Consider the following 9,721-nt stretch of genomic DNA (forward strand, 5'->3'; position numbering starts at 1 on the left):
TCTCGAATCGTTGGATTTGGGATTCAGATGTGATGATCAGAACACATGCAAGTTGTAGCATTTGACCCTGCGCAACATTCTCAGACATTTGTGTTTAGAAATTTACTGCCTTTGTCAGAGCACATGCAGGGTGTAACATTTCAGTTTAGGGGATTATATCTGATACATAAGAGGCATTTTAAAATTTTTAATTATGATCCATTATGTTAGCAATTTCATTTAGAAATACCCTATATTTCATTTAAGGATGTACAAACACCTTTTGTCCGCTTGTACACATGTTGCAGATCCGATGGCATTAAAAGTATTGTTTGCTGCTTCTTGCAAATGAGTTGTAGTCCTTTCACATTTGTCCACCTACAACATGTTGAACATATAATTAGCCTCCTTCAATGACTCGTAGGCTTTCACGGTCTTTGTAGTTATTTAACATCTTGTTCGACCTAAAAAGACTTGGTTAGAAAATATTAGGAATGACCTTTCTTTATTAGGTTTAAATGAGAATTTGACTTTTAATAGAACACAATGGAGAAAAAGGATTCATGTAGCCGACCCCACGTAGTGGGATAAAGGCTTGATGTTGTTGTTGTTGTTGTTGTTCGTACGCAATATTTTGTGAATATGGCAGGTCTCTTTTATACGATGTGTCGTGTGCATTGCAACTTATGACATTCGTTGCATGTCAAGTTCTTTTATCTGTAGGGGACTTGTATAAATCAGGAGTCTTCTACACCAAGTCATAGGGGCTTTCACATATACTTTTAAGTTTGCTACATATATTGTTGTTTGCAATCAAATTAACAAACTTTCTTGGAGTTGCATAGAATTGATTATGCATAGACCTCATTCACTTCAAACTCATTAAATGCATCCAACTGTTATGCTTGTGGCACATTGATTCTCTTCACTTATAAGGGATCTATTACACTAGAGCATATCCACCACCGTTTCTTACAGTGTACTCAATTGCTTCTCTCTTCATTAATTTCCTAGTGATTATTTTTTATTATTATTGTATTTATTTTAAATCACTTAAAATAGAAATTTGATGGTGTGAGGGTCCCTTTTTGTATTGGTAGATGTTATTTGAATGACTTGAATTTATCACTTAGCAGTTGTATTTCCAACTTGATTGTATGTTTATTAATTTAAATTTTGATTCCTTATATTTTAATTTAGGTTCAATTCCAAGTGACTCATAGCCATGTTGAGTGCAAGTCTAGTTCGAGTTTGAGTTTAAGTCCAAGTCCAATATTGTTTGATCGAATTTGATTTAAAATTGATTTTATGTTTGACTTATTGTTCAAATCAATTTTAAATTTTTTGTCCAAGTCCATTATTGTTTCACTAAAAATTTTGACAGCCTCCCGTCGTCCCCTTCCCGGCATCGGGAGGTAAGGAGGGCATTTGCCCTTTGGGCTTGACTCAGCTGGAGCATGTCAACGGCGAGGAGGTTTGGGAGAGCGAATCGATCCCATAAATGTTTTCAAATCTTTAATCCCTCAGTCAGATAAACTTGACGACTGAGGGCTTCGGGGGATCGGATCAATCTCGGGACTTCCTTTAGTCTTCTCCAATTTGTTGTGATATTAATTTTAAAAATACTTTTATTCCCCTCAAAAATCCGTTAGCCTTCCGGCGTCCCCTTCCCGGCACTGGGAGGTAAGGAGGGCATTTGTTGCCCTTTGGCTCGACTCGCCCGGAGCGAATCAACGACAATGAGATTGGAAAAGTAGTGTCTGCGCTCCCTTGGTTAGATAATCTCGGAGGCCGAGGGCTTCGGGGGACCGGATCAACTCCGGGACTTCCTTCAAATTGCTCACACCTGTTTGAAAATCCCTTTTTCATCATTTAATTTATCAATTAATTAATATTGCAATTATTTCCAAATTGAATGGTCATTTGAGCATTTTCCAATCTCCCCAAAAATTTGTTTTAAGTCCAGAATTTTTGAGAAAATTTCCAAGGGCTTCGGGGGACCGTATGAGAACCCCGGGATTTCCTTCAAATTGCTCCCAATTTGTTGTACGTATTTGAAAATGCTCTCTTTTCTCTCCATCTTTCTTTTTTATTTTTTTATTATATTATAATATTCTATAATAATAATAATAATAACAACAACAACAATAATAATATATTATTATTATTATATTTTATATATTATATTATATTATATATGTTATATTATATCTGTGATATAATATATTATATATTATAATACATAATAATATAAATATTATATTATATATGTAAAACAAAGAGAAGGGAATCGGGGCATAGCGGGGACGGATCGGAGTTTCGCACGGGAGCCGGTTCGGGTCAACCAGCGACTTCAGCGTCGGGCCAGGGACGGCCGGCTTGTGTGGTTGGAGTCGGCCGGTCAGGCGGACGAGATTGTCTCTGAGGTAACCTTCCGAAATCCTTCTTTCTCTATGTGCACGCATATCAGTAGAATGTGAAGAGTCCTTTTTGTGTCGTGAGAGAGCCGTTACGGCATCGAGATATAGGATCGTGGGTGAGTTGTGGGTTTCGTGGGTGGTTTGTGGGGAAGAAATTACAGGTCAACAGGGATATCCAAGAGGTTGAAGTTTATCATTTCATGATATAAATCTAAAGAGATTCTAGATTGTGTATTTAAAGGGGTCTTTCAAGAAATGAGTTACATGAAATAGTAAGGTACTTTCTATTTTTTTAGTGATAATTGTCCATAAATTATTGGTATATTTGATAGGAAAAAATGAAGTCTGAAAAATTCAATGAATGGAAGCCTCTTGTTGAAATTTAAGAACAAAAGGAGGTCAAAAAGCTGAGCACTGACAATGGCTTTGAGCTGTACTCAAATCAACTTTAGAAGTATTATGAGGAGCAAGAAGTAGAACGACATCACAATGTGAGGTTGACTCAGAAAAATGGTCTAGTTGAATGCTACGACAAGACCTTGAAAGCATAAGGTGCATGGTTAATAATACAGGAAATTTTGAGTAGTCAGTATAGTTGCTTATTTGATAACTTGATGTCCTTCATCAACTATTGAGTTAAAGACCTCACAAGAAAGATACCGTGGGCAACTAGGAGCCTATGACAATCTAAAGGTGTTTGGTTGTATTGCTTATGCTCATATTAGGCAAGAAAATTGAAACTAAGGGCTTTGAAATATAATTTATTGGATATACTGAGAATTTAAACGATATAAGTTTTGGTATTTGGAACTAGGTCGTCCTGAATGTTTGATAAGCTGAGAGTGTTTAATGAACAACAAAATGACAGATTTAATTCCAAGAATTATGGATCAAAACACGACTAATGATACAAATTATAAATTTTAAACTCATGTTGAACAGTCAAAGTATCATGGAATTTTTTAAGGCAATGATCGAGAATGAACTGAAGCAGAAAATGATGAGACTTAGTCAAGAAAACATTGAAGAAATGAAAAGATGAACATTTGGTAATCAAGGGACAGACCTAGGTGTATGGTTCAAGTACCACAAAGGTAGGGACATGCATATGTTTTTTCTTATGCATTTATGGCTAATTTCCTATCAGGTGATGAATCAAGTTCCTATAAAGAAGCCATAGAAAGTGTTGAGAGAGATAATTGGCAGCACGTCATAAATAAAGAGATAATTTCCGTCAAGAAGAATAGTACTTGAACAAGAAGATTGTCAACTGAAAATAGTTTTTCAAAAAGGATTGAATTCTTGATGTAGATGAGTTAAGATTAAAAGATAGGCTTGTAGCAAGGAGTTTTACGGAAGAAAACGATGTAGATTATGTTGAAATTTTCTCTCAAATGATGAGGCATGCATGTAACTTGTTTTACTTGTCATGTTGTGCAATTTAACATGCACCTTGAGCAAATGGATGTCATAATCATATTTTTGTATGGAGAATTGGAGGATACTATCTATATGAATTCGCCTGAAAGATTTATTGAAATGGAAGCTGAAAATTAAGTATCTTTATTAAAAATTTTTTATATGGGTTGAAATAATCTCCATGAATGTGGTATAAAAGATTTGATTCGTTGCTTTATATATGTTTGATGTTGGTTTGACTTGTTGCCTGTATGATTCTTGTGTATATTTAAAATCTAAGGAGGTCAATAACACTATCCATCTTTTACTTTCTATTAATGTTATTTAACTTACAAGTTCTTGTTTACAAGAAATTACAAGATTGAAGGCTTTGCTCAAGGTGGAGTTTGAGATGATGGATATTGGTCCTATTTATAAATCTTGGAATGAAGATCATAAAAAAAGAAGAGAGGTAAGAATTGTTCTTGTCTCAAGGTTATACATAAAAAATATTGTGAACAGGCGTTGGATGTCAGCTTCTAAGCCTTTTTCCAGACCTTTAGCTTAGGATTTTAAATTGAGCAAGGATTAATAACCAGGTGATGATGTTGAAAGATCATATATGAAGCATATTCTCTGTCAAAACGTTGTGTTTAGTGTGATGTGTGCTATGGTTTGTTGTAAGCTTGATTTGGCTTGCTCGCTCAGAATTATAAGCAGGTACATGGCTATAAAATAGTTACTAAGATACTTAAATGGAATCACATCCTTGTGATTAAAGTATGAAAAATGGGATTCTTTGAATGACGTTATCATTGGGTTTGTAAATTCAAATTTTGAAGGATTTTGTGGTACTTGAAGATCACTTAAATGTTATGTCCTTAAGATGTTTGGAAACACAGTTAGGTAGACGACAAATTTGCTACCGGTTCTAGCTTTGTTTGCAACAGAAGGTGAACACATTGCTGCATCTGAAGCCATAAAAATGCTGTTTGGTTGAAAGAGTTAATTTTGGAATTATTTCAGCAACTGATTTCTCCTGGGCTAGTGTTTTGTGATAATCGAAGTGTAGTATTTCTCTCCAATAATCCTATGTATCTTGAAAGAACTAAACATATAAATGTGAGGTTCCTTGTCATCAAGGAGGCATTTACTGTAGGGATTATGGAGATTGTAACGATTTCAAAGGACTATAATGCATTAAATAAGTTGGCTAAGGCTTTAGTTTATTGAAAAATTCAGCATCGTGTAGACTTGTTGAAGATGATGAGGGAGGAATTTTAATGTTGGTTTCTTGGATATTGATGAAATAAAGAATCAGGATGGAGATTGTTCTATTTTTCTTTAATTCTTTTTATCAGCTCACTTATAAAGCTATTTTAACTTGTTTTGTATTGAAGGATTGTTTGTGTAAATTTTATTTTGCCCAAATACCTTGGGGTATAGCACTATAGCAATAAATAGATCTCCCCACCCTTGCTATAATACAATTCAAGTCATTTTCTTTCTCTTTGGATCTGTTATCCTCTCATACTCTCTCTCTGCTCCAATTTTATTTCCTTTGTTGGCTATCAGGTTCGATCCTAGAACCGTGCAATCCTATGAAGGTGCTTGGCTCTATATATTAAAAGTGTTACTAAACTCTAATTATATTTACAATACTATATTTGTTTCAAATAAATACCTCTCTCAGAGCGTCGCATCTACGATATACATTTGGTTCTCTTCCACTCATTTAAATTTCTACGGATGATACCTTTGTACATTTGTTCCATGAGAGGGGTGAGTTATAACACAACCTAGTGAGCAATCATGTTTTATCATAATAATACAATGATATTTTTTACAATATGCATGTTTTCTATAAAAAATGAAGTAATTAAATTTATTTATAACAACTCTATTTAATTTTTTTTTTTTGGAAATGATGATTAATCAGATGTTATATATATTGAACACTTATGTCTTCTTATTTTTTGTAATTAATACAACCGTTAGATGAGACACCATTTAAATAGTACTAGTTACGATACTTCTATTTTTGTTTCCTTTTCCATTGATGTTTGTAGGTACATTCCCTCCCCATTTAATACTATAAGGGTTATAATTCATAATTTAATCATGCATATGCAATCATTTCTATCTAATCATTTTATTCATATATCATTCAATAATTTTATATAATAATTTGAAATATAACATACTAGCTATCATTTATTTCAAGATGACCAATAGTTGAAAATATGAAATATAATTTATGATTTAAATTGCAATAGCAGCTAATTAAGCATGTTTAAATATCCTCCCATGCATATAGTTTAAAAGAAAACAACATCATTGTTATAATTTAAAGACATGAGTATTCACCTCAAATTCAAATGTTAACTTTTGTCCCTTTGTCTTCTCTGTAGCTCCAATAGTTGAACACTTACAATCATACATATAAGATATCCTTAATTCTTTATTATCGTAAATTATATATTTACGTATCTATTTTAGTGATATATCTCTTTGATTGTGCTCTTAAATATTCCTAACTCTCATAATAATTTTCTCAAATAAAATTTCTATCTTTAATTTCAAAAAATAAATCTTTATTCTTGAACTTATTATTTCCATATTTATATAATTTAAATAAAATTTATAAAAGAACCTTACCATTTGCAATTAAACCATTGAGACCTAGGCTACGCCCATGCTTCCCGCTTAGTTATTTTGCTTAGTTATTTTGCATGCAACTTCCACGTATGTTTGTTTGCACACCACAACTCGGTTGTGTGTGATGGCATGAAACAAAACTCTCTCCAAGTGAACCACTTATGTTGCTTCGTCCCCCCCTCTCTTTCTCTTTGTCTCTCCCTGTCTCTCCTTCCTTTGATTTTTAAAGGAATGCAACCCATCCTCTTCTTTGACACCAAGCGACGAAACCGATCTTCATTTTCTTCGACACCAAACGATGGAATGGTCATTCTCTTCCTTGATACTTGGCAAAACGTTAGAATTGGTCGAATCTACTGTCGCTAGTTCTTGGGATATTACTTGTTTTCACTAAGTAGTCTTTTTTTATCAGTTGGATATTATTCAGAACATATATAATGTAAAACCCGCAAAATGTCATTTTAGACCTCGCACATTTTTCGATGCGTCGCGATGAGTTTTAAGTGAATTTTTCAAAGTCGTCGGAATTTGATGCAATAAATTTTATAAAATAGTGCACAAAATTCTGAGCGAATTGATGTATAGAACCCATATTGGATTTTAAGTATTTTGGGAGTCAAACTTTTTGAAAATCTCTTTATGACGATTTTGCCCATGATGACTTTTGAATAGGGATGATATTTAAGTATGGGCTTTGATGTCATTAGGTAATTAATGAGAGGATCCCACTCTTATTAGGGGATCGAAATGTTTCGGTCCCCATTTCATCCTTGCGGACCAAACCGAGCAGAGAAAGAGGGAGGAGGGGCATCGGGTAGGAGGAGAATCTGGCGGTCTTAGAGGAGGTTTCCGGCGGTGTTTTGCGAGGGAGATTGAAGGAAACTTGTGAGGAAGGCTAAGGTAAGTTGTTTACAAGAGTTTCCTCTTCTTTTCAGGGAGTTTTCACTAAGGAAAGAAAATTAGGGTTTTGGGAAAATGCAAGTTTTCTTTAAGATAAAGATAGGGAAGGGTAGGGGGATGTTTTTAAACCCAAATATGAGCTGATTTCATGAAAAATGTGGATTTTAAAATTTAGGGTTTTATCCGATTTTGATTTTCTTTCAAAATGTCTTTGTAGGAAAGTTTCTAAATGATGTTAGGAAGTTTTTTTGTGAAGCTAGATTCTTTTTAGGAGACATTTTTCATGCTCCCATAGTTAGAGTTTTTCAAAAAAAACATGAAAAATTCTTTATATGTTTTGATTCCTTTTAAGTTTAGGGAGGTCTAAAAGCAAGGATTTTAACTTTAGCATAAATTATTGTTTTCTAAATTTTAAATTGGATGAATCCAATGAATTGTCGTATGTTAACTTAAGTTAAAGGAAAGGAGGAGTGTTGTATGTTTGAGGTGAGCAAAGAATTTATTGAGGCTTTCTAAAAGCTAGAGTTATGATGGAATCCTAGTTGAGTGAAAATAAAAATAAAATTAACATGATTTGAGAGAGGGGTTTTATAGAAAATCAAAGTTTGGTGTATGAAATAGTTATATGTTTATAACATAGGGCTTTTTAAAGGTTTGTGAGGGAGAAAATTTATGTTTATACCTTATGTTTGTTGTCTCTTGTAGATTTTGATTGCGTAAGAGGAAAGGGTCGTAAGGACTTTTGACGGATCACATTGTGGTGAGGTAGGTAAAGTGGAATTTTTTAAATTTAGAAAGCTCTTTACATGTAAATACATAGAAATGATATTCCTTTTTATATTATTTATGATATCATTATAACTAGCATATTTCTTTATAAAAGCTCATGATCACTTGATGTAAATGCAAGATCCTTCTTTTATGCAATACTAGAACTTAATGTTGAATCTCATGCTTCATCCTTTACATGTACTACACATGCCTTCTCTTTACATTCAAATATATATTTGAGCATAACAAATATATGTTTCCATATGAAAACATACACTTGAATAGTTTACATAAGTCTCTTTTATGAATATGTAAGAATTATGTATATGTGCATGTTGACGCGGAAGTATTAATGATAAATGAGCTCTTTTGAGCAATGGTAATGGGGCTCTTTTGGGCCAAATGGTAAAGGATGTTCTTTTGAACCAAATGATAAAGGAATGACTAATTTTTATGTATCTGATCAGTACAAATGATACTTCCGAGACAGGTGTTATATATATTAAGATATTATGAACATTGCATCTTTATGTTAGATGCATATGAGGCTTTTATTTGAGACATGAATGTTTAAAGAGAAAAATTTGAAAGATTATGCAAATAATGAGAACTTAAAGGTTGATGTAAAGGCATGTTTCACCTTAGACAAATGTTATAACACATTGATTATTTATTTATTAAGACATAAAATCATGTTATAGTTTCTTCTATTGTACTTAAATTTATTTGAATGCCATTTACATCTACTGAGTTGTGACTCACCCATGTTGTGGGACAATTTTCAGGAGGACCTGGTAAAGGATAATGACGGATATACCTCCCCTCACGTACCGTCGTAGAGAGACGACGGGCGGCAGGTTTTGTCTTCTTGTTTTTAATGTTTTGAGATAGAAGGATTAGAGATGACATGTAAGGAAATGTTTTTGGACATCTTTCATATTTTGGAAATCTTCATGTTTTGATTTACTATGAAGATGTGTTGTTGAATGAATAGAAAGAAAGAAAAGTCTCCTCTTGGTTTTATTTTAGTGGCTCTTTCTTATAATTTGAAGATGTTTTGTATATTGAAATGTGAAAGTTTTTAATTCCTTCTATCCGATCTTCGTTCCCGCCTTGCACTTGCGAGCTAATCGGGTTGGGTCGTGACAAAGAGTTGTATCAGAGCAAAGGATTTAAGAATATTGATTAATATGAAAGGGCCAATAGGATGATCGTATAGGATAGAGTAGGTATAAGATGTATGTGCTATAGATTGCTTAAATTATTTCGTTGCATTATGTCTCATGGTTGTGGAACCTGAAACTGATGCTACTGATGGCAATACTGGAGAGGTTAGAAGAGATCTGCCAGCAGTAGCGGAGCCTCAAAGTAGTAACATTAATGCTATTATGGATTCATTCACACAAATGATGGCGGTTATGACCCAAATGATAAAGAATAATCAGATTCAGACTGGAGGCAGTGGAAGCACTGTAATGGACAAAAATTTAAAGTTATTCCAAGACATGAAGTCTCCATCATTCATAGGAGGTGGATCCACAGAGGCGGAGGACTGGTTAATGAGAATAGAGAAGATATTGGAAGGAATGCTATGC

At 33.6% G+C, this 9,721-nt stretch overlaps 1 long non-coding RNA gene across 1 annotated transcript; it reads left to right on the forward strand.

Annotated features, from left to right (window-relative positions):
* Positions 1–2,267: 2,267 nt before the first annotated feature.
* On the forward strand, positions 2,268–9,149 carry LOC114580670. The gene is made up of 3 exons (XR_003702192.1): positions 2,268–2,405; positions 8,061–8,120; positions 8,912–9,149. It is a non-coding gene; the product is annotated as an uncharacterized LOC114580670 (long non-coding RNA).
* Positions 9,150–9,721: the final 572 nt, after the last annotated feature.

Source organism: Dendrobium catenatum, unplaced genomic scaffold, assembly GCF_001605985.2.
Source record: "Dendrobium catenatum unplaced genomic scaffold, ASM160598v2 fragScaff_scaffold_1188, whole genome shotgun sequence".
Classification (NCBI taxonomy): Eukaryota; Viridiplantae; Streptophyta; class Magnoliopsida; order Asparagales; family Orchidaceae; genus Dendrobium; species Dendrobium catenatum.